The 24,957-nt window shown below is 37.9% G+C and overlaps 1 long non-coding RNA gene across 1 annotated transcript in view; it reads right to left on the bottom strand.

Moving 5' to 3' along the window:
• Positions 1-24,957, bottom strand: part of LOC145516224 (uncharacterized) — a 45,201-nt gene that overhangs the window by 782 nt on the left and 19,462 nt on the right. Inside the window, exons 6-7 of the long non-coding RNA XR_014061231.1 lie at positions 16,901-17,058; positions 8,199-8,360 (exon numbers count right to left, since the gene is read on the bottom strand). This is a non-coding gene — a long non-coding RNA (uncharacterized LOC145516224). The remainder of the gene's footprint in view (positions 1-8,198; positions 8,361-16,900; positions 17,059-24,957) is intronic.

The following is a 24,957-nucleotide window of genomic DNA, read 5'->3' as shown; positions in this document are numbered from 1 at the left end:
CAGAAAAGGGAGAGAATGGTAGAGGTAGCCCAGTCACTTGAGGAGAGCCGGTTTTCCAGGGCCACGGAGAGTGCCACCCCAGTACTCTGTGTCTTTGCAAGGGGATGGGCATAGGGTGGCTATGTGTCCTGCTTCATCTGGACAGTTCCTGTCCACACCTGTGGTCCTGGGGTAATTATTAACAGTTGCTTTTTTCACGCTCAAAGTGTCTCTGTTAGGATGATAATTATATGGTCATTTCGAGGCTGGGAGCAGTGCAAAAGAGTGTGAAGGGTGGACAGAGTCCACAACTGGAAGTGTTGGGGGAGAGGAGAGTTTTCTGCTTATGAGCTTTGTGTCTGTGGATTTTGAGAGAACTGAATGGAATTCTCAGGCAGGACTGGGAGCATGAAGGGAGGGACGGGCTGTCACCGGAAGGCCGTGTGGGTCCCCTCAGAGCTGGCAGATTGCACCGCTTCTCTTAAGGGGCAACCAGCATGGAGTCCAAGGACAGATGGGAATCAATAGCCTGGGTTCAAGTCACAGCCTCTGCGACCTTGGGCTACTTCCTAACTGCCCAGAGGCTGAGTTTCCTCCTGTGGGAGTGTGGCTAATGAGGGTACCTTCTTCACTGAGTTGTTAGGAGGACCAGAATGAGTCAATATTTGTAAAGGGCTTAAAGCAGTGTCTGGCACAGGGTGGGTACTCTCTGAGCATTTGTCAAATATAGTAAAATGTAGTCACTGCTCTGGTTGTAGGTGGGAGCAAATCACACATACAGAGTAAGACATCCAGGCATCTGAATGACCAGCAGGTGCGAGGGTGACTGCAGTGGAAAGACTGCTTCCTCCTCTAGGGTCCCTTCACCACGTTCATGATTTGGAGAGACAGAAGCTATGAAAGGTGTGTCAAGTTCGTGGGAAGAGAATACACTATTATATATAAAATATATAACTAATAAGAACCTACTGTGTAGCATAGGGAACTCTCCCTAATGTTCTGTGCATGCATGCCAAGTTGCTTCAGTCATGTCTGACTCTTTGTGACCCCATGGACTGTCTCCCGCCAGGCTCCTCTGTCCATGGGGATTCTCCAGGCAAGAATACTGGAGTGGGTTGCCATCCGCCTCCAACTTAAGGCTCTCTGGTGACCAAGATGGGAAGGGAATCTTAAAAAATATGGATATATGTATAATTGATTCTCTTTGCTGTACAGCAGAAAGTAACACATTGTAAAGCAATTATACTCCAGTAAAAAATTAATTTTAAAAACATAAGGAAAATGTACATTCTTTCTTATATTTAAAGGAACACACTCTAAACAAGATATGATTTATCTCTTATCCTTTTGACAAAATAGTGAAGCTTTCTAATATCCAGTGTTGGGAAGAGGGTACTGTAGTGATGAGGGAACGTGAATATACACACATAATGCATATTTGGCACCACCAGTTTATACTGGAAATGTATATGACTTTGATCCAGAGTTTCTATTTCAGGAACTTATTCAAAAGAAAAACCAGAGCAAGAGAAAGATATGCCTACATGGATATTATAGCATTGCTAGCAACAATATTAAAATGTTTAAAACTATATGTTCATTCATGTGTGCTTAGTTTCTCAGTTGTGTCCAACTCTTTATGACCCCATGGACTGTAGCCCACCAGGCTCCTCTGTCCATGGAATTTTCTAGGCAAGAATACTGGAGTGGGTAGCCATTCCTTTCTCTAGGGGATCTTCCTGACCCAGGGATCAAACCCGATCTCCTGCAGCTCCTGCATTGGCAGGTGAATTCTTTACCACTGAACCACCTAGTAAGCCACATATATTTACTCATATTATTGCAAAAATTATGCTACAGCTGTGTGATGGAAAACTAAGTAGCTGAAAGAAAGTTACATAATTTCTGATGCCAACCTGGGCAAGTTTCAAACACATATTGTTGAACAACAAAAAAGCCAAGTTCCATGAGTAATGGAATCCCTGTTTGGGCTACCCAAGTAGCACAGTAGTAAAGAATCCACCTGCCAATGCAAGAGATGTGGGTTCAATCCCTGGGTTGGGAAGATCCCCTGGAGAAGGAAATGGTAACCCACTCCAGTATTTTTCTCGGGGATAGAAAGAGGAACCTGGTGGACTATAGTCCATGGACTGGCAAAGAGTTGGACATGACTAAGCACACACGAGCAGGCACATAGTGCATTTAAAGTATTTTATATAAATATAGAAATTAGTAATAATTATTACCTCTAAAACATAGGACTTAGTGCTTAGATGCTGGCAAGAATAATATGTATTATATATGTGTATGTTTTTTACTGTTAAATATTTTTATATATATTATATATTTTATAATATTTTATATTTTATTGTTAAATATTTTTAACCATATACAGGCATTTTATTATTAAAACATTGGTTAAATACATTAGTAAAATCGGTCTGTGAAGTCATTCTATTTTTGTGGGCCTTCTGTGCACTTATTGTGTGAATCACAGCTCTCAGTTTGGGGCTTTAATATGTGCTCTTGTATTGTAGTTATGCACCTAACATTATCTTGGTCTTGCACTTAGAAATACTCACTGATTATTTGTATATTGCATGTGTAAAGAAAAATAAAGGAATGAAGCCAAAATAGCCTGTTAAAACATTCCTACCCTTTTCTTTAGGGCTCTAATTCCTGCACTAATATTAAAGGACCAAGGAAATGTAGTGTGTGTTTTTTTTTCCTCTCTCTTTTCAATGAGTCATTTTTAAAACGAAGTGAAACATTATCCCTAGTTATAACAGCAATCTGCTCCTCTGAGGTTTTTAAGCCCCGTTTGAACATCAAATTGGATTCCTCCAATGACTGTATTCCTTTATCCAGCCCTCTGATTTTTATTTCAAGGCCATCAAATCACTAGGTAATTGAGTCCATTTTTAAATCCATCATCTCCCGTCACTCTTTTTCAGTGCTTGCCTCTGAGACTTATAACATCTCTGGAAGTCTTTCCATTACTTTGTATATTCAGTTTTGAACTATTTGTCCACTGAAACAAACCTCACCCACCGTGTTTATATCTTCCTTTTACATCTTGAAGCTCAGCCTTAACTCCTGCCTTGCCCTTTAATAATTGAATCGAGATACATAAGAGATACAGGTATAGGTATTGATATAGGTATAGGTATACTTCCACGTGGATTTTGGTCTAAAGAGTGATTTGCCTTATGGATTCCCTATACTAACGCATCCAATTCCTTGCAAAGTAGTAAATGGCCGCATCAAATATGCATTTCTTTATGGCAGTGGGGACCCCATAGGCAGTGTACCCTTGTTGCTGATGGGAGAAACCATGAGGCTCAGAGAAAAGGCTACTCAGATTACTCCACTGTCACAAAAGCCCCCAAATAAAACATCCTGATGGTGGGAATGTGTTTCAGTCCATGCTTATTCATTTTGCTTCACATTTATCCCACTGCAATATCTTCCCCTTCACTTCAGTAGCTGCAGTCGTGTCTGATTCTTTGTGACCTCAGGAACTGTAGTCTGCCAGGCTCCTCTGTCCATGGGATTCTCCAGGCAAGAATACTGGAGTGGGTTGCCATGCCCTTCTCCAGGGGATTTTCCCAATGCAGGGATCAAACCTGTGTCTTCTATGTCTCCTGCACTGGCAGGCAGATTCTTAACCACTAGCACCACTTGGGAAACCCATAATCAACTGAGTTCTTACGACATGGTTGATCCTCATTCCTTGAGAGCTTGGATCACTGCTCTCAGTTTAGAGGTAGAGTTTCATAGATGTGCATTCCAGAGGCTGTGAACTTTTACATTGTCTCACTGATATATACAGACAAGATTTAGCAATTACCAGTAATAAGTTTTTCCTCCTATTGATCTATATAGTTTACATTAATATAGTGTTATTTAGTGCTCAAAATCATTTATACTCATATGTTCATTACATAATTTCATTTATACCCACTTGATCATCACAACAATTCTGTTATTAAGGTAAGTCAGGTGTAATTGTTCCCTTTTTGGAGAAATAGAAGTCATCAATTAGCCAAGTGACTAGTTAAAGGTCTTGTGGCTTTAAAGGGCACAGCACATACTAAAATTCAGATGATCTGCTGCTGCTGCTGCTGCTAAGTCGCTTCAGTCATGTTCGACTCTGTGCGACCCCATAGATGGCAGCCGACCAGGCTCCGCCATCCCTGGGATTCTCTGGCAAGAACACTGGAGTGGGTTGCCATTTCCTTCTCCCATGCATGAAAGTGAAAAGTGAAAGTGAAGTCGCTCAGATGCTCTAACTTTACATAATACATGAGTTCATTCATATTAACAATCCAAATGATTTAAAAATTTCCTACAAATGTAAGCTTTACTTTTATAGAACGTTGGCTTTTAGAGAGAAGTATTGTTTGCTTTGAACATGTTTTTGTAATATCAGCTAGCTCATACGTGATCATAAACAGGAAATGGGAAATGATGTCAGTATGATGTAGACATTGTTAGCTCATACAGAGTATTGCATTTATCTCTGTAAATCAGGTACTTTAAGCTTTATTTACATTTCCATGTAAGCTACATTCCTCCTTTTAAGGTAAAATAAATCTTATATTTACTCTAATCCTTTTTTAATAGGAAATTTAACATGTCTGTTTAACCATGCTAGTATTTTTATTAGAACTGTTACTGGTGTATTAAACTATAGTTACAAGCTTAATAGTATCCAAGTGATTGATGATGGTTTAGTCTAAGGTGATGCAAGGAGAGGAGAGGATGAATGAATGCAGATGTATTGTTACCACCACACAATGGGACTTGATGATGTTGATGATGGGTTAAATAGATAGGGCAAGACTGAAGTGTGGAGGTCTTCAAAGATGATGTCCACTTTTCTTTTTTTTTTTTAATAAATTTATTTATTTTAGTTGAGGGCTAATTACTTTACAATATTGTAGTGGTTTTTGCCATACATTGACATGAATCAGTCATGGGTTTACATGTGTTCCCCTTCCTGGACCCCCCTCCCACCTCCCTCCCCATCCCATCCCTCTGGGTCATCCCATTGCCCCAGCCCTGAGCATTTGTCTCATGCATCGAACCCGGAATGGTGTTCTGTTTCACATATGATAATATACATGTTTCAGTGCTATTATCTCAGAACGTCCCACCCTCACCTTCTCCCTCAGAGTCCATAAGACTGTTCTATGCATCTGTGTCTCTTATTCTGTCTCGCATATAGGGTTATCGTTACCATCTTTCAAATTCCATATATATGCATTAGTATACTGTATTGGTGTTTTTCTTTTTTTTTCAAATAAATTTATTTATCTTAGTTGGGGGCTAATTACTTTACAATATTGTAGTAGTTTTTGCCATACACTGACATGAATCAGCCATGGGTTTACATGTGTTCCCCTTCCTGGACCCCCTCCCATCCCCATCCCATCCCTCTGGGCCATCCCATTGCCCCAGCCCTGAGCATTTGTCTCATGCATCGAACCTGGAATGGTGTTCTGTTTCACATATGATAATATACATGTTTCAATGCTATTGTCCCAGAACGTCCCACCCTCACCTTCTCCCTCAGAGTCCATAAGACTGTTCTATGCATCTGTGTCTCTTATTCTGTCTTGCATATAGGGTTATCGTTACCATCTTTCAAATTTCATATATATGCATTAGTATACTGTATTGGTGTTTTTCTTTCTGGCTTACTTCACTCTGTGTAATGGGCTCCAGTTTCATCCATCTCAATAGAACTGATTCAAATGTATTCTTTTTAATGGCTGAGTAATATTCCACTTTTCAAAGAAGCTGCCCAAAATGCAGATTAAAGTTGTGTGGAAGTTTTGATGGTGGTGTATAATTCAAGGCAAAGGAGTAGGCAGCTAAGAGGACAAGGACGTGGAGAGGAAAAATTCAAGCAAGTGGAGGTACTAAAGTCAAGGAGAATGAAGATGGGGTAGAGACAGACAAGAAGGCTGAGTCAGGAGCTTTACGTCTTTAGTTGTCTCGTCTGTTGGAAAAGGAGCCAAAGTCTCCTAACCTGGTTGAAGGTCTCTAGGAGTCAGCCAGCTGGGACTATTTAGGGGACACATAGATCTTGTTTTTCCGTTTTCTTGGCATGGAGTTTTATTACCAAAGCTCTAAAACTGTAAATGTACTATCAACATGTGAGTGCTTGGAACTGTTGCTATGACTGAAAAGGTTTGTTCCAGACTCTCTCAAATTTGGGGGACAGTGGAGCTCCAACTTGGAATCAGCTGTCTGACCTCAATAACAGTAACAAAGCAAAGGACTTCCTTTGAGAGGTTTCACATTTATTTTTCCATTGGTCCATAGGCCAGTTGTGACGTGATTTTTTCTAATAGCTACTGATACTATATAGTATATTCTTAGTTCCATAATGGAAATAGGCTTATAATCTCTGCCTTCCTGAAATATCTATTCCATCACTTGAGTATACACAGCCTTGTGTTGTTCTCCAGATGTTTTCTGTAGAAGGAACTAGTCTGATTTGGGCAGAGAGAAGTGTTCTACCCCTGGGTCTCCCACAGCACTTGTTCTTGCTTTGTTATATCACTTGTCACATTGTATCATATTCATCTCATCCTTCTACATGTAAATCTCTCTCTGGGCTGTTAGCTTGTCAGTGCAATGGTCTACTTTTTGTTTGCTTGTTTCCCTAGTCTGCAGAGTGCCTATAATATAATAACTTCTCAATAAATGCTTGAGGAAGAGAAATAGGTAGGAAGGGACTATGTCTTGGTTTTCAGTGTATCTCTCAAAACAGCAAACACAGTGTTATTCATTTATTTAAAGCTAGACACTGGGAGGGACAAGGCAATGGCACCCCACTCCAGTACTCTTGCCTGGAAAATCCCATGGACGGAGGAGCCTGGTGGGCTGCAGTCCATGGGGTCGCTAAGAGTCGGACACAACTGAGCGACTTCACTTTCACTTTTCACTTTCATGCATTGGAAAAGGAAATGGCAACTCACTCTAGTGTTCTTGCCTGGATAATCCCAGTGACGGGGGAGCCTGGTGGGCTGCCGTCTATGGGGTCGCACAGAGTCGAACACGACTGAAGCGACTTAGCAGCAGCAGCAGCAGACACTGGGAGACAATGGTAAGCAAAGACCAGCCCAACCTCTGCTCCCATAAAACTTATTACCTGTGTCAGTTTTATTATGTGTTTAATAAATCGATTTAATTCACTCAAATGTTTAGTAAAGACAAATTAATTGATTTAGATACCATCACCTAAAGCTGTCTGAAAAAGCCCCATCCTTTCTTTATCACTTAATTCCATTTGACCTCTTTTGTATATGAGGATCTTCAGATCCTCCACTTCATTTGTTGTAGATAAAGCCGCTAGGCCTTCACCTCTGCCCACATGTGTGCTCCTGGGGACCCTAGTTCAGTACGGCCTCTTGACAGTGACAGGGGTAATAGTAAACATGTATATAATTTGTTGCCAATTACCTGGTGCTCACAGAAATACCACTGCATTTCATACTCATAGAAAGTGTGTAAAGTAAGGAGGACAGGGACTACTGTTTCTCGAATATCACAGATGAGGAAGCTGAAGCAGAGAGAATGAATAAATGATGTGCTGTTTTAAAAAATGTGTTTTTTTCTTTGTTCTATGAAACTGTAAGACATTGCCTAGATTCACTCAGAGCCTGAACCCAAGACTTCTTTCTGTGTAATAGGTACTTTTCATCTCAATATGTGGCTTATATATAATATGCAATAATGCTGCTGCTGCTGCTGCTAAGTTGCTTCAGTCGTCTCCGACTCTGTGCGACCCCATAGACGGCAGCCCACCAGGCTCCACTGTCCCTGGGATTCTCCAGGCAAGAATACTGGAGTGGGTTGCCGTTTCCTTCTCCAGTGCATGAAAGGGAAAAGTGAAAGTGAAGTCGTTCAGTCGTGTCCGACTCTTAGCGACCCCATGGACTGTAGCCTACCAGGCTCCTCTGTCCATGGGATTCTCCAGGCAAGAGTACTGGAGTGGGATGCCATTGCCTTCTCCGAATATGCAATAATAATTAGTGCTTATTTTTAGAAAATGTTTAGTGAGCACATAAGTGCCAAGCACTATGCTAGTCACTTAATAGGTATCATCAATCACTTATATCTACCCTATAAGAAAGAACATCTTTTCCGTAGGAAAGAAAATCTTCTTTAAAAAATGAAAATTGAACAATGAAGGTTTAATTTACCTGTGGTCTCACCACTACAATGATGTACTTGCTTCTAGACCTTGCACCTTCAGTTGCTGATGTGCTGCAAATATGAGCTTTAATGTTATAACTCTCTTCATTCATAATGTTCATTGTTCTTTAATGCATGTATCACACCATAGTGGTTCTGCTGAGTGTGCCCTGTGACAGAAATCAGCATTATTCACAAATGCATATGACTGTGTATTGAACTTGATTCCTCAGCCCTCTGGCAGAGAGCACCTTTTAACCCTGTGTAGCCAGCAGATCTTAGCCAGGACCACACTGGGTACCCAAACACATTGTCCTAACTTTGAATCTTGGGACGGTCAATGTCTTATTTCAGTTCCTTCTTTCTCATAAGCCTCAACTAATCCCACTCCTACACTGCAGTTCTGAAAATTAAAGTGATAATCAGTATTACTAAACTGCAGAAACTACAAAAATATATCTTCACATCCTTTCAGAAGGACAAGGGCAACTTACATTAAACCTGCATTTACATAACTGATGGAGGTGAATTAAGTGGCTCTTAACAGAAACTAGCCCGAGTTAACTTTATGGATCTTGGTGGACTCTTCAAATCACGTTATGATTTTAAAACATATTATACTATATAATCATCACCACATTGTATATTAAAATCACCCAAGACCCTGTCATTTACTCTTCTTATTCAGGAGTTGCTATCTGTTCACACCGTTAACATCTTCCAGAGTAAGGGTATGGGCTCAGTCAAAACCCTCGTGGCTCAGACAGTAAGGAAATGCCTGCAATGCCAGAGACCCAGGTTCAATCCCTAGGTCAGGAAGATCCCCTGGAGTGGGGAATGGCAACCTACTCCAGTATTCATGCCTGGAGAATTCCATGGACAGAGTAGCCTGGTGGGCTATAGTCCGTGGGGTCGCAAAGAGTCTGACATGACAGAGCGACTAACACTTTCAGTCAAAACTGATATGGGAATATTGAGCTTGGCCAGACTAATGTAGCTGAAATAACACGCTGATGCTGGCAGGAAATCTAATTTTTTTCATAACTATTTCTCCATTTTTGCTAAAGCAAGCCATATATATGTCCTTGATTTGCACACACCCTTGACATTTTGCAATATGTGTGTGTGTGTATAGGTGTTTTTTTTTTTAATCCATCAAAAGGGTTTTCGTTTTGAAAGTCTAAGTGAACAGCTGCTGTCAGCTGAGACACATTTAACTTTCTGACAGGTACAAGGATTCTGATCCCCAGAGACTAGCACTTTTCTTTTCAAAGCCATCTCCTATCTTTGTGACTCTCTGGGAAAAACAGGCAATATTCATGCATTCGTTATGGATAAAGTAACCTAGAAGCATCTACTCATTTGCTTCTTAATAGAGTAGAGATGGGCTGGTAATGAATGAAATCTGCTTTTCTGTCTTCAGAACTAAAGAATCTCAGTAAGGGATCTGAGAGGTATCCCAGCTATCCCTTACAAAGGAGAGGTAAAGGACTTAATAAGTAATCGTAAGAGAAAAATACATTTCTTCACTTTCTTTATTTGCCATATAAGGGATATTTTCTTTTAAAACTGTTAAAAACAATTTTAAAGCATGTGCCCATTCCTAATCCCTAAAATAAAATAAAATAATAGAAAATTACATTAATTATAAACATATTAAAAACTGTAACTATTCAATTTATGGGCTTTCCAGGTGGCTCAGTGGTAAAGAATCCACCTGCCAATGCAAAAGATGTAGGTTCGATCCCTGGGTCAGGAAAGTAACCTGGAGAAGGAAATGGCAACCCACTCCAATATTTTTGCCTAGGACATCACATGAACAGAGGAGCCTGGTGGGCTATGTACAGTCCATGGGGTCACAAAAGAGTCAGACATGACAGCAACTAACCAACAACAATTCAGTTTATGGAAGATATTACAGCATAGCTTCATGAACTCAATCCGTCTCTTTTCAATATTATTTAAAATAGCAGTATGACATGTTACAGTATTTGAGTTAGTAAGTCTTTTGTTAATTACGGTGCTTTTGCAGATAAAAGAACTCTGCTCAAAATTAAACTTCTTGGTATTGTGCTTCTTCTTTATCTTAACATCCCTAATAATAAAGAAAAATAGCTTGGTTACTTCTATAAGTTTTGGAGGACAAAAATAAATTTTTATTTTTAGTAACTACACTATATTGTGATATTTAATTTCATTTTTTAAGTTCAAAATTCAGCTGGAAATCTGATAGCCTTGTAATTATCTAGATAAACTGATTTTGATAATATTCTTCCTAATACATGAAGGAAATATTTAAATAAAATATTAGTATATTTTGAGGCTTAAATGATATTCCTGACCCTCTTTCCTTGGAGCATGAGTTTTGGAGTTTTCCTCTTGGTCCTCAAGGGGAGTTCATGGTATGAGGTTCTACTCATATAAAGTAGCTCCTGCCCTCAAGGCCTAAATCAATTAGATTAATTCAACTATAGACACAATAAATTCATCAAAAATTTTAATATCAGCATGCCCCACAAAGAAATAATTTATTAAATAGTCTTATTTAAAAGTGACAGTTTAGTTGAATGTTGCACTTTTAATTTGTGGGACAGCTTTACATTAACTCTCAGTTAATAAATTAAAGTAGAATTTTTTAAATGGGTAATATTTAAGTTAATTAGGATATAAGCAAAATCAATTCACAAAAAAGAATTATTACTGATTTAATTTTTTATGGTTTTTCTTTAAAATAAATACTGTGATATGCCACACCATAACTGAAAAGTGAAAAGTGTTAGTCACTCAGTCATGTCCAACTCTGTGCCACCCCATGGACTGTTGCCTTCCAAGATCTTCTGTCCATGGAATTCTCCAGGCAAGAATGCTGGAGTGGGCAGCCATTCCATTCTCCAGGGGATCTTTCCAACCGAGGGATCAAACTGGGGTCTCCGTCATTGCAGGCAGATTCTTTATCATCCGAGCCACCATAGATGCATGTAAAACTGTATTGCTCTCTATATAGATATAGATTGTTTATAATTGCTTCCAGGTCATTTGTAATGGCTTTTATGTTTTTACCTAAATTTTATTCTGTCTACGCTAGCATTTTGGTAACTAGGATACAGTTTTTGTTATTCTATACTCTTGCTATACTCTAGATTTTCTATACTCTTTTTCTTAAGGTATACAAAATTAATTTAAACAGTTAAACCTGGAAGCAAAATTAATCAATTTTATCTAGTATAGGCTTAATAAAAATGGAATTTTTAAAATAATGAATGCTGCATCTCTTTCTTCCTTCCTCAATATCTATATGTTAATATTCCCATCTCTTCATTTCTTGGTTGATGTATAATCATAATATTAGACTTTTAATTTACTAGGCTATTAATTTTAATAGATGTTATATTGTTTATTAATCAGTCACAATATTATATCTGCTACACAAGCAAAGATACAGTAATGCCTTTGAAAATATGACAAATGCACACTAAGCATACAGAAGTGTATGAATTATCAACCACACAATCATTTTTAATAATAATCATAATCTATGAGCATATAAAAAGGCAGCAGAATTGTTAAATTTACAGTCAGTCCTCTGTGCTTGAGAGAGAAAATAAAAATAGAGAAGGAAAGAGAGAGAGAGGGAAATAGAGTGAGAGGGACAGATGGGGTAACATTTACGCACCCATAAATGCATATAAATTGTTTAAAATAATACATATCAGAAAAATGTGATGAGCTTTCTCTGTAAGTTATTATACACTAAAATTTCATTATTTTGATGAAATGCACTATGTTAATTCTAATAATATAACCCTAAGTAACACTTGAGTATATGAACCACACTTGTCAAAGTAAATGAACAAAATATTATATTGACGTAGGGCCTTTGAACTCCTTTATGGCATTAGTTTTGTTTACATTGTAATTTTAAAAATTAAGTAATTTACATGGTTCCCTAGTGTGAATCAACAAGTAGCTCTCAATCAATGTTTCACATTTTCTTCAGCAAGCCCATGGAGGAAAGAAAGGGCCTGTTTTCTTTCTTGGGGTATAAAATAATTGTATAGTGTAACTCCATCCTTCACTATGAAGAACATGCTTTTATAATGTATACTATACCACCACTGTGGAAGTTTTTAAAGTGTATTTAACAAGAAAAAGCAAAAGTACATTCAGAATAATTTCATAACCATGAGCCACAGATTAATATTTTCCAACACGTAAATCCTAAAGTCTTTCCATGGAGGCTATTTCATGCTCTCTTCAATCAGTTACTGATGTAGTCAAGTGAACAAACTGAAGTCTTTTCAATGGGCTGCCTCAAGTTCCCTTTTCCTTCTCACCAGTAAACAATGCTCATTTTCCAGAAGTTTTCATCCTCACATTTGTCAAACAAATCTAAAATCTGTTTGTTTCCTTCGAAGGTTCATTCCTTCACAAGATAAGTAAGACGTGCCTAATGATTTCAGTAAACAAAAACAAGAGCATGAAGAACAGAATCCATAAAGGCAGTCTCCCTACATACAAAAGAAAGCATACAAATTTTAAAAAGAAACAGTCATTTCAAAGACAAGAGGGTCATGGGTGTCATTATTTACTGGAAAAGCCAAATGTGTATCAATGTAGCATTTCATTGGTTCCTAGGACTTGAGAGAATTTGAGGATACACTGAGAGAGTAATCAGTAAAATATGTGAGAGTAGGAGGGGGCACACCTGTTGCCATAGATTTAAAAAGTCATGTCTTCAAAGACGCCCTACAAAGAACAAACATAAAAATACTTATCTATTGCTCTATTCTCAAAGTCATGGGAGAGAAGCTAGAACTAACAGGAATGACGATCCTGAACTAATTGGATTTTAAATCAAGATCAAAATGCAGTATGCATTATCCAGAAATGGAACAGTCTAATTTAGTAATTACGGGATTCACTGCAGTTCACTCCATCACAGCATTCACTGTCTCAGGCATCAGGTCCACCCCCGCTTCCCCTGGGATAGCACAGCCTTCTCATTTTTTGCTGTTAGGAAACTTCCATCAATGCTCTGTTTCAATTTCTCATTCTCTCTTATCTCCTTTGTATGATTCCCTTTGCTGAGTACAGTTTCCAATCAATAGAATAAAATGGTATCCGTAAATACAATTTAGAAATTATTACACATATCCTTGTTTCTGGTAAATTCTACTTTGAGCCTGGGAACTTTAACCCTTTTACTCTTTCCCACAAATCAAATCACAGGAAAAAATAAAGTAAAAGGAAAATAATTCATAATTCATCACAATATGTGTAGAGAAATAGACAGAATAGAGGTAGACCGCTGCTGAACTTCCAATATTGAATGGCGCTCTTGATCTCACTATAATGTATGGAAGTGGAATTTATTGTTGCTACATTTTGAATAACACAGCATAAGAGATACTGTTTTTTAACATTTGCAAACCTAGTGGTATTAGGCAAATGTAGTATCATGTGTACCAATGGCAAAAAAAATATTAAGATTAGAAAGAAAAAGAAAATTAATATATTAGCTATATGTTTAGATTTAAATTCTATACTATTTATCTGTATTCTTAGAGGATGTTACTTTAGAAGATGGTGTAGCAAGTGTTAGAGAACATACACAGGCTTTGGAGGTAACCAGAGTTCAGGTCTACCGACTAGCTCTGTGACCTCAGGTCACTCTGCCTCATTTTTCTCTTCTGCACAAATGAGACTGATAATAAGACCGATATCATAAGGCCTCAGTAAGATAAGGAATGGGAAGATTTTAGGATGGTGTTTGGCTCATGCTGAATGTTCCATCAATGTTAATCGTGTGGTTATATTTCTGAATATCCATGCAAATCTTCAAAACTGTATGACTTCACAGACAGACAATGAAATAATAATTTTCTCTTTGGCCACAACAGTAGGCATGACAGAAGTAAAAGAATAATTTGCAGTTTAAGCCAGTACATATCTTCATCAACTTACAAGGGGGTTACATGCTGATAAACTTATGTCAGTTGAAAATATCATAAGTTGAAAAATTACTTAATACATCTAATGTAACAAACAACATGGGCTTTCCAGGTGGTTCAGTGGTAACTAATCTGCCTGCAATACAGGAGACATGAATTCAGTCTCTGAGTTGGGAAGATCCTCTGGAGAAGGAAATGGCAATCCACTCCAGTATTCTTGCCTGGGAAATCCCACGGACAGAGGAGCCTGGCAGGCTACAGTGTACGGGGTCGCAAAAGAGTCAGACATGCCTGAGAAAATAAATAACAGCAGCCAAACAACATAACTTTGCCCAGTCTACCTTCAATAGGCTCAGATTTACACTGGCTTTACAGTTTTACAGATTTACAGTTGGGCAAAATCATTTAATGCAAAGCTTGTTTATAATACAGTGTTCAATATTGTGTAATTTATTGAACATGAATGGTCCCTGACTTACAATTTTTTGATTTTGTGATGGTGCAAAAGCAATACACATTCTGTAGAAACCATAGTGTGAATTTTGAATTTTTCCCAGGCTAGGGTTATATAATATAATACTGTCCCATGATGCTGGCCAGGGGCAGCTCCCAGTCAGCCACAAGATCACTAGGGTAAACAACTGATACACTTACAACCATTCTGTACCCAGACAGCAGTTTCTTTTTTTCTTTTCCTTTTAGTACAATACTCAATAAGTCACGTGAGATATTCAGCACTTTATTATCAAATAGGCTTTTCGTTAGATGTTTTTGCCCAACTGTAAGTTAATGTAAATGTTCTGAGCACCTTTAAGGTAGGTGAGGCTAAACTAGGTTAGGTGCATTAACTGCATTTTCAACTTGGTGTATTTTCAAACTTAAAATGGGTTTGTACGGTTTATAGGGAGATAACCCCCTCGTAAATCGAGGAAGATCTGTGTATCATTCCTGGAGGAAGAATCAGTTTTTCAAGGCAGAATTTCTAGGTTGCTAGGATGAACTGGAGATCCCATTGTCAATTTACTAGAGTTCATTGTTTTGGATAGTAAAGATTAAAAGTGACTAAGTTTTTTAGACTTTATCTAAAGCAGAAAATAAAAATTTAATTTCTGTTGAGGTACTGCTTATAACCCCACTCAGTATCTTCACTCCATAGTAGCAAACTACATGAAAGAAAAATTGTAGTGAGAAAGTTGCTTAGTGTGCATGATTAGGACATACAGGATTTCATTTTTAATGTTTTAAACATAGAAAGTCTGAGGTATACACCTCCACAATAGAAAGTGACACCTACCACTGAGAGCAGCAGCTTGAACTCTTGGGAAGAACTTCTCTTACCGAATTTAGTTTTTACTGCTTTCATTCTTTACCAGCATCTTCCCATTCAGATATTTCTTCTTTCTTAAAGGATATGTTAACACATCCAACCAGCCTGACAAGTATTTCTGGCTTGTAATCTTTTGCAGATGATTTCATACTTTTTCAATGATCAGTCTGTTGTTAGTTTTATAAATTAACTCTAAAAGGGATTTTCCTTATTTTCAGTGTCCGTAGGCTCCTCTATGCTTGGTCCAATGTACACAGGGCCAATACAGGCCAGTGGTTGAATCTGTGGGCCCTGGAGCCAGACTATACATTTATAACCTGATTCTAATACAGCCGCTAACGAGCTATGTTGCCATGCTCATGGTTTGGTATACTTATGTATGGGAATTCCCTGGTGGCTGAGGGGTGAAGAATCTGCCTGCCAAGGCAGGAGCTGCAGATTTGATCACTGGGTGGGAAAGATCCCCTGAAGGCGGAAATGGCAATCCACTCCAGTATTCTTGCCTGGAAAATCCCATAGACAGAGAAACTTGGAGGGGTACAGTCCATGGGGTCACAAAAGAGTCAGACATGCCTTAGCAACTAAACAACAACATACTTACCTGTATTATTACATGTTATGTATCCATATGATCTAGTTATGTCACAACGCTCAAGATATTTATCAGCTCTATGTTTACCTTATTTATACTGACCGTCTGTGTTTCCACAACTATAAAATGGGATAATAGTATCCACCTCACGGTGTTACAGTAAAGGATTAATGAGATACATATAGAAAGTACAATACAACTTATGAATGGTACATAAGAAGTGTACCATGAATAATATACTATTCATCATTATTCATTTTATTATAACATCATCATTGTACTATTTTATTATTGTTATTATTATTATCTCTAGAATTCTTGTGAGAAGCCTATCAGTCCACCTGCATGTTGTTAAAATCAACTTTCAACTGTGGACATTTTCAGAACTCAGTGCCTCTTGGAAGTAAACAGTAACACCTGCCTTCTATGAAAAGATCTTTACCATATCACAATAAGCTCATCCTTTCATATCTATTAGGCAGCCTAGACTCTTATAAGCACCAGGATGCAGCAGCTCCAAGAACTACTATATAGATTTCAGCCCTTCAATGACAATTTCTTAGGTCATTACTGTCATAGTTAAGTACAAGGAAATGACTAATCTTTCAAAGTAAAAACTCAAACCACTGAGTTACCATGAAATATCATATGTAATAAAAGTAGTACTATTTTTCTAGATTAGCTTCACAATACTTCCTTGATAACGTAGTTTAATTTCTACATAATTTCAGTATAAATTTATATGATCTGGAATATTTTCACCATGTCTTAATGCTTCAGAGACAAATAAGTTACTTGCCTTAGAAATTGGTCTCTTTGTTTACATAGCTTGACAATTACCTCGGTCAGTATATGCTTTTCCTACTGGTTCCAAGAGTTAAATTTCAGGAAACTGGAAGTATAGTATTGGAGTTTATCATGTTTATAGCTTTCTGTTCTCCCAGGAAAAAAACAAGAAATCCATTTTGTTGACCTTCAAGACATGGTGCTCTGCCATGCTGAAAAACAAAGTGTTTATAAAACAAGAGCTAAATTTAGATTTAGGAGACATGAGTTTCTACCCATAAGGGAGTACAGGCTTTTGAATTAACCTTCTGCCATAGACAACTAGAAAACTGGACAAAATATAGGCAATAAATACTCTCATACTTTCAACAACAGACAGCACAACACTGATCTCTAAGAGAAAGGAAACAAAAAAGTGAGATCTACAGTTATCCAAGCTTTCCGACTAGAAAAAATTTCAAAACTGTAGCATGATGAGGGGGACTCAGAGTCTGGAGGCCTCCCTGAGTGAAGAAGCAGCTAGAATTGGCAGGAGGAAATTAGGTGGCAAAAGTTTCACCAAAAATATGCAGAGGCATCTTCTTGAATCTTGAAGACCAACCTGTGTATTGAAAGAATGAACTCCCGAGAAGGCAAGAACAGCTTCTAAGGAAAGAAAACATTTCTGGAGAGCTAGACCAGTGATTAATTTTCAGAGTCCACACAGGGCCAGGAATTGTAAAACTCCTACTAGCCAGAGTAGACTTCTCTACTCTGAAAATACTCAGAACATTCAATAGAGGCCACTTAAGGGTCATACCTTAAAAGTGGGGATAAATTGGCACTAGAAAAAAGAAAATGCAACTCTAACACTATCTTAAAAGAACTTGAAAATAAGCCTCAAAAAGATAAAATTCATTCATGAGTAATCATTGTTGTTGCTTGGTTGCTAAGTCATGTCTGACTCTTTGTGACCCCATTAACTGCAGTATGCCAAGCTTCCCTGTCCTTCACTATCTCCTGGAGTTTGCTCAAACGCATGTCCATTGTCAGTAATGCCATCCAACCATCTCATCATCTGTCACCCCCTTCTCATCTTGTCCCCAGTCTTTCCAAGCATCAGGATCTGTTCCAATGAGTCAGTTCTTCATACTATCTGCCATAATAAAATGTAATGCTCTTTATTGGAATACAACAAAATCCAGCACAAAACAACATAAAAGCCGCCATCCACTAAAGTTATTTAAAGCATAAAATTACTTCAAGAAGTAAATATGGAGTCATTAGTGCTTTTACCAAATACCTGTACTCTTCTCGAGCACACGTTAAATACATACTTCCAATTATACCTTAAAATTTGGTCACGCTCAGCTCTCTTTCTTAATACTACAGTGACTATGATGTTCTAGGTTGTGAAGATTCTGCCCAGTTTGAACTTCAGTAAAAACATGGAGCAGAGTTTAGAGCCGGTTTTCATGGGACATGCCCCTTGAGTAAGAAATAATTTTTTTTTCTTAAGTCTCTTAAGAGTTAACAGTGGTTGTTAACCTCAGTATAATTCAGACTATCTTTATTGATAGAAATGAAATAACTTAATAAAAAAAAACATTATACAATTTCTAAACTGCATTCATGTCTAAACAGTTCATCCCACCTTCCCCATCCCTCTATGTGTCCACACATTTGTTCTCTATGTCTGTGGAACCAGGTTCATCTGTACTAGTTTTCTAGATTCCATGTATGTGCATTAGTATATATTTGCTTTTTTCTTTCTGACTTACTTCACTCCTTATGAAAGACTCTAGGTCCATCCACATCTTTACAAATGGCCCAACTCCATTCCTCTTTATGGCTGAGTATATATTGTATACTCATTGTATATACGCACCACATCTTCTTAGCCACTCATCTCTTAATGGACACTTAGGTTATTTCCATGACCTGGCTATTGTAAATAGCATTGCACATAAATAAGCTACCACTTGTAAAACCAAGGGCTAGTGGGGATCCGCTGTATAGTGCAGGAAGCTCAGCTTCATACTCTATGATGACCTAGATGTGTGAGAGAGAGGCTGGAGACAGAAGTCCCAGAGGGAGGGGATATATGCATACATATAGCAGATTCACTTCATTGTATAGCAGAAACTAACACATTGTAAAGCAATTATACTCCAATACAAAAATTCTCAACTGTAGGAAAATTAGCATTTATGATTTATATCAGCTTCTTCCAGGTCTGTTCCAGAATGTTTAGGAAACTTTGAGTTAAACGAAGTTTACCATTAAGTGGGTTCCTTATAGTTAATACTTCTTCAGATTCTTTGTTTACTTTCAAACTCCCCAATTAAAGTCCGTATGATAAATAGTGTTCCCAAATGTAATTTTCCATGAAGTCTCCTTTTTCCCAAAAGTGTCTCTAGCACTAGTGCTCTGAGGAACATCATTTTGGAAATGCTGAAGTAGTCCAATGAGCTCATTCTCTAAGTAAAGTGAAACCTCTAGATTCAGGTTCATAGATGATGTATAAATTGCACCAATAGAACCCAAATTTGTTACTTCTCCACTGTATGCTTTCTGCTACACACTGCAGTGCATTGCAGAAGGATTAAGATTATATTTTTCCTCATGAGGTAACTTTTCATAAAGAGATGACAATTGTAAATAGTTAAGGATGTTAAATCACTCTTGAGCTTAGATTTGCCATCTTTCTTAGAAAAGATGTAGAAAAATAGAGAATAACGATATTTTGTAATATGGACTTCATGAGAGTTAATCTACATTGGTAAAGGTAAAGAATCAACTTAAATGAAATTCAGATAAGTTGCATTGACAGTTGAGTTCATATAAGATTATTTAAAAGCTGAAAGCTTCTTTTAAACGCTGTATACAAATTTGCCCTAAACTCCTTCAAGTATGACATAAATGACACATTCTCAGACAGCCTTCTTTGAATTTCCCAGATGAAATGGCACATCTCCACCCCCTCTACCTGCTTGGGAAACTCTTGATCCTTTCTTCCTGCTTTATCTACCTTCATAAACTTATGATCTTCTGACACACTACATATTTTCCACATTTGTTTTCTTATTGACTATCACCTTCCCCAGTGGAACCTGAGCTCCTTGAGGTCAGGGGTAGTTATACTGTTCTCTAAGGTATTCCCTAGCACCTGAAGGTGTGTTCAGCATATTGTCATCACTCAGTAAATATTGGTTGAATTTCTGGACAAATTTTTATTTCTCTCATATAGTTCATATAAATTTGGGTATAATTGTGTTTTTTCATCTCCATTAGCTTCTTTGTATTTTAATTTTTTAAGTTGATCTTTATTGGAGTAGAGTTGCTTTACAAGGTTGTGTTGGTTTCCACTCTATAGTAAAATGAATCAGTCATATGTATACATATATCCCCACCCTTTTGGACTTCCTTCTGGTCAGGTCACCAAAGTGTATTAAGTCAAGTTTCCTGTGCTATACAACATGTTCTCATTGGTCCTCACAAGTATATCAAGAATACATCTACAAATAGGACAATTCTTGGGTATAATCATTGACATTCAAAGGGGCACAGGTCTTTGATATTGTTAGTGAAGCATTTCATAAGGTGATAGGTAAGTTCAGCTTACTAAATTTAACCAAATTCAAGGTATTCAAGAAGATGCAATAAAAATTGACTATTAAACAAAGTTTCCCAGAGCATAAGCTTGGAAAAGATATAAAGTAAAAATGACCTCTAAGTTCTCTCTTTGGTAAAATATTTCCAGTGTCCTCCTCCCTCCTCCTGGTTACCCAAATATCCTTATTTCTGAAAACCACATTTCTTTGGAAATACTCCAGTTTGTAGCATATTCCAATACTCCAATCTGTTCTATATTTTATTTGATTGGTCTTGGTCCTGACCCTTTTTATACTTCTTTTCTTGTAAATAGAACTACAAAGTCTCATCACCCTGATCCCATAGCCTGTGGGATCGTGACCTCACTTCCTTCTAGTAAACTAGAGAGGACGTATTTATGGAGAAAGAGTGATATCATTATCCTTAAAACCACTTCAGTGGGGGAGAACATATGCCAAAGCAAGGCTTTTCTCCAACTCTACCTCAATTCAATGTTTAGGAAAGGTTGGAATAGAAGAAAGGAATGGAGGAAGGTGATTCCATTAGAAGATTGGGAGAAGTACCTCTGCCTAAGATCATCTTGTATCCCTAAGTCTGCTTTCTATTCAAATGGAAAGCTGATGATCCAAAAGCAGCTGGTGAGGAAACATTCCCTGTTTTAAGTCAACTCAAAAAGTCACTGTTTACCCTCACTGGTTGTAATACATTTTCAGTAACAATCTCTCTGGGTCCAGGGAGTCGTTGTTGTTCAGTCACTCAGTTGTGTCTGACTCTTTGACCCTCGGACCCCACGGACTGCAGCATCCCAGGCTTCTCTGTCCTTCACCATCTCCCTGAGCTTGCTCAAACTCATGTCCATCAAGTCGGTGATGCTATCCAACCATCTTGTCCTCTGTCATTCTCTTCTCCTGCATTCACTCTTTCCCAGCATCAGGGTCTTTTCTGATGAGTCAGCTCTTTGCAGCAGGTGGCCAAAGCATTGGGGCTTCAGCTTCAACATTAGTCCAGCCAATGAATATTCAGGATTGATTTCCTTTAGGATTGACTGGTTTGATCTCCTTGCTCCAAGAGACTCTCAAGAATCTTCTCCAACATCATAGATTGAAAGCAAAAATTCTTCAGCACCCAGCCTCTTTTATGGTCCAGCTCTCACATCCATACATGACTACTGGAAAAACCATAGCTTTGACTATACAGGGAGCAGTACGCATACTAAGTATAGATCTTGGGAGTTTGAGAATGAAAGAAAAACAGGAGATAAGGTGTAGCACCCTCAGAATCTTTATTTCTCCAGTGGATTCCATCACTATGTGAGCTAACTGTTGGAAATGCGTGGCTGCCGTGAGATGTCAAAAAGTCGTGATTTCCCTTCTCAATGCCTTTTTAAGATTTCTCTTCTCTAGAGAACCTCTTGTCTTGAATTAAAGAAATTCTTGATTTGATATAAAAGTGTTTCTACTATCAAACTTGATGAGGTTTAATTAATTCATTTGGCTGACTGCACTCTTCTCAAGAAGATCATTTCCTTTTTGAATGCAAGCAGCAACCAAAAAGATGACACATTTTGTCTTATTTCTACACCCAAATGTAAATAATTATGATAACCTCTTACTATGTGGGAGGTGGCTGTCTAGTGTGATCATTAAATTACAGCTCCTGTATTGTGTTCTCTTTGGTTAATGTTCATCCTAATTCGATAGACTAAATTGTATGTGAGGCGGAAAATTCCTGTTTGTACTTATAAGATATAGTTTAGCAAATTGTTCTATGACACCATTCATTTTATCTCATGAACATTTATAGTGGAAAATAAATACAGTTCTTTTTATTAGTTGTGTTGAGTTTGTCTCTGTAAAGAAACTAACACCTTTAAATAGGTTTATAAAACCTATTAAAACTGCAACCAAAGGAAATAGTAAGGGTTATTTCATTATGAAGAAATTGACACATAAAGATTGATCACTTCCTTCAACATCACACATTATATTAAGGACAGAATCAGAGACAGAAATGTGTGTGTACTCAGTCGTGTCTGACTCTTTGCAGCCCCATGGACTGTAACCTACCAGGCTCCTCTGTCCATGGGATTCTCCAGGCAAGAATATTGGAGTGGGCTGCTGTTTCCTTCTCCAAGAGACAGAAATGGCCACTGCAATTCCTTGACCTCTATTTTGTCTGCCAGATCACTCCAGATCCAGCTACAACTCTTCCAAATGGTAGTTTTCTGAGCCAGACAGACTTTGAGACATGGATAGTTTTTTAATGCCCTTTCCCCCATTTTACCTCAACATCTGCTCAGCCCTGGGTTAGTACATGCCTTTCCCAGCCCCTCAGTGAACATGACAGTTGTTAGCATCCCACACAGTGATAAGCACATCCCAACAATTCTACTAATCCTGGGAACCATGATTCACGCTTTATTGCTACCTTACTGGGTTGCTTTTATGGCTGCTTTTATTGCCCTGGTCTATTTATTCAGAAGGTGTCATTTTGAAAATATAAACCTAAAGATGAGAAGGTCATTGAGGAGAAAAAATAGAATGTATTCTTCCTTGGAATAAGCTTAACAAACTGTTTATTTCAGAATATTACCACTCTTCCAGGTGTATTTCTCTGGATGCCCCTCCAGGAAACAAAGATGTTGTGTAAATAGAAGCAGAGACCATCAGAGCTAGAAGGAATCTTTGAGTTAACCTGTCAAAGGCATTCTCTAAGTAAAGCTCATTCTCTAAGTAAAGTGAAACCTCTAGATTCAGGTTCATAGATGATGTATAAATTGCACCAATAAAACCCAAATTTGTTACTTCTCCACTGTATGCTTTCTGCTACACACTGCAGTGCATTGCAGAAGGATTAAGATTATCTTTTTCCTCATGAGGTAACTTTTCATAAAGATATGACAATTGTAAATACAGGTGAGAAAACGAGGCAGGTGCAAAAGTGATTTTCCCAAAGTCAGATGGCCAGTTCAGTGTAAAGAAAAGCCAGCATTCATGTTGGAGAGGGTGTGGAGATAATGGCACCCTCCTATACTGTTGGTGGGAATGTAAACTGGTACAACCACTGTGGAGAACAGTATGGAGGTTCCGAAAAAACTAAAAATAGAGCTACCATATGACCTAGTAATTCCACTCCTGGGCAAGTACCAGGAAAAAAAAAACCACATAATTCAAAAAGGCACATGTACCTCAGTGTTCCTTGCAGCACTATTTACTATAGCCGAGATGTGGAAGCAAACTAAACGTCCATCCATATAGTAATAAAGAAGATGTGGTATATATGCGCAATAGAATATTATTCAGTCATAAAAAAGAACAAAAATAACTCCATTTGCAGCAACATGGATGGGCCTACAGATTGTCATACTGAGTGAAGTAAGTTGGACAGAGAAAGACAATTATCATGATATCACTTATATGTGGAATCTAAAAAAAAAAAAATGGTTCAAATGAACTTACTTACAAAACCGAAATAGTCACAGATGTAGAAAACAATCTTATGGTTACCAGAGGGTAAGGAGGGATAGATAAATTGGGAGACAGGGATTGACATATACACACTACCCACTCCAGTATTCATGGGCTTCCCTGGTGGCTCAGATGGTAAAAAATCCATCAGCAATGCGGGAGACCTGGGTTTGATCCTTGGACTGGGAAGATCGCCTGGAGGAGGGCATGGCAACCCATTGCAGTATTCTTGCCTGGAGAATTCCTGTGGACAGAGGAGCCTGGTGGGCTACAGTCCACAGAGTCTCAAAGAGTCAGACATGACTGAGCAATTAAGTGCAGTGCATGTATAAAATAAATAACTAGTACTGTATAGCACAGGGAACCCTACTCAATATGCTGTAATGGCTATACGGGAAAAGGATCTAAAAAAGAGTGGATATCTACATATACATATAACTGATTGTTGTACACCTTTGTTGTACACCTGAAACTAACACAACACTGTAAATCAACTACACTCCAACACAATTTTTTTTAAAAGAGAAAAGCCAGTTTTTCCTCATCTCACCCTCTCCATCCATCCCTACTTTGCACATAATTCTGTGTCTTTCAGAACAGGTTCTCAGTAAATCCTTAGTGGCTGATAACAAACCTATTTAACCCTTTGTACTACATTGATCAGGGTGGCGCAGGGACAGAGCAGGGGACTTCTGAGGAAAGAAAAGTTATTTGTACTTGGAAAGAGGTTTGTTGGGCTTGACTCCTGGAAAGCTGGAAAGAGCCACAAGAGCTCATGAAAATTAGGAGGTGTTTGTTCTGTTTTCTTAGATGCTACTGTAAGTATCTCACAGGAGATAAGAATCTTGGTTAATAGTAATCATTCTATCTATACATCATAAAGTATTTATTAAATATATGATTACAGCACCATATCCCAGAAAAGTGAGATGTGCCAAGTAAATCAGTGCTCGAAATGAATGGTTTTGTTTTATTTTTTTATTTTTATTTATTTATTTGATAAATTTATTTATTTTACTTGGAGGCTAATTACTTTACAATATTGTAGTG

This window comes from Giraffa tippelskirchi, chromosome 8 (assembly GCF_054371585.1).
Source record: "Giraffa tippelskirchi isolate mGirTip1 chromosome 8, T2T-mGirTip1v1.2.pri, whole genome shotgun sequence".
NCBI classification, from domain to species: domain Eukaryota; kingdom Metazoa; phylum Chordata; class Mammalia; order Artiodactyla; family Giraffidae; genus Giraffa; species Giraffa tippelskirchi.
The sequence above is the reverse complement of the archived record's forward strand: the minus strand, read 5'-3'. Positions and strand labels throughout refer to the sequence as shown.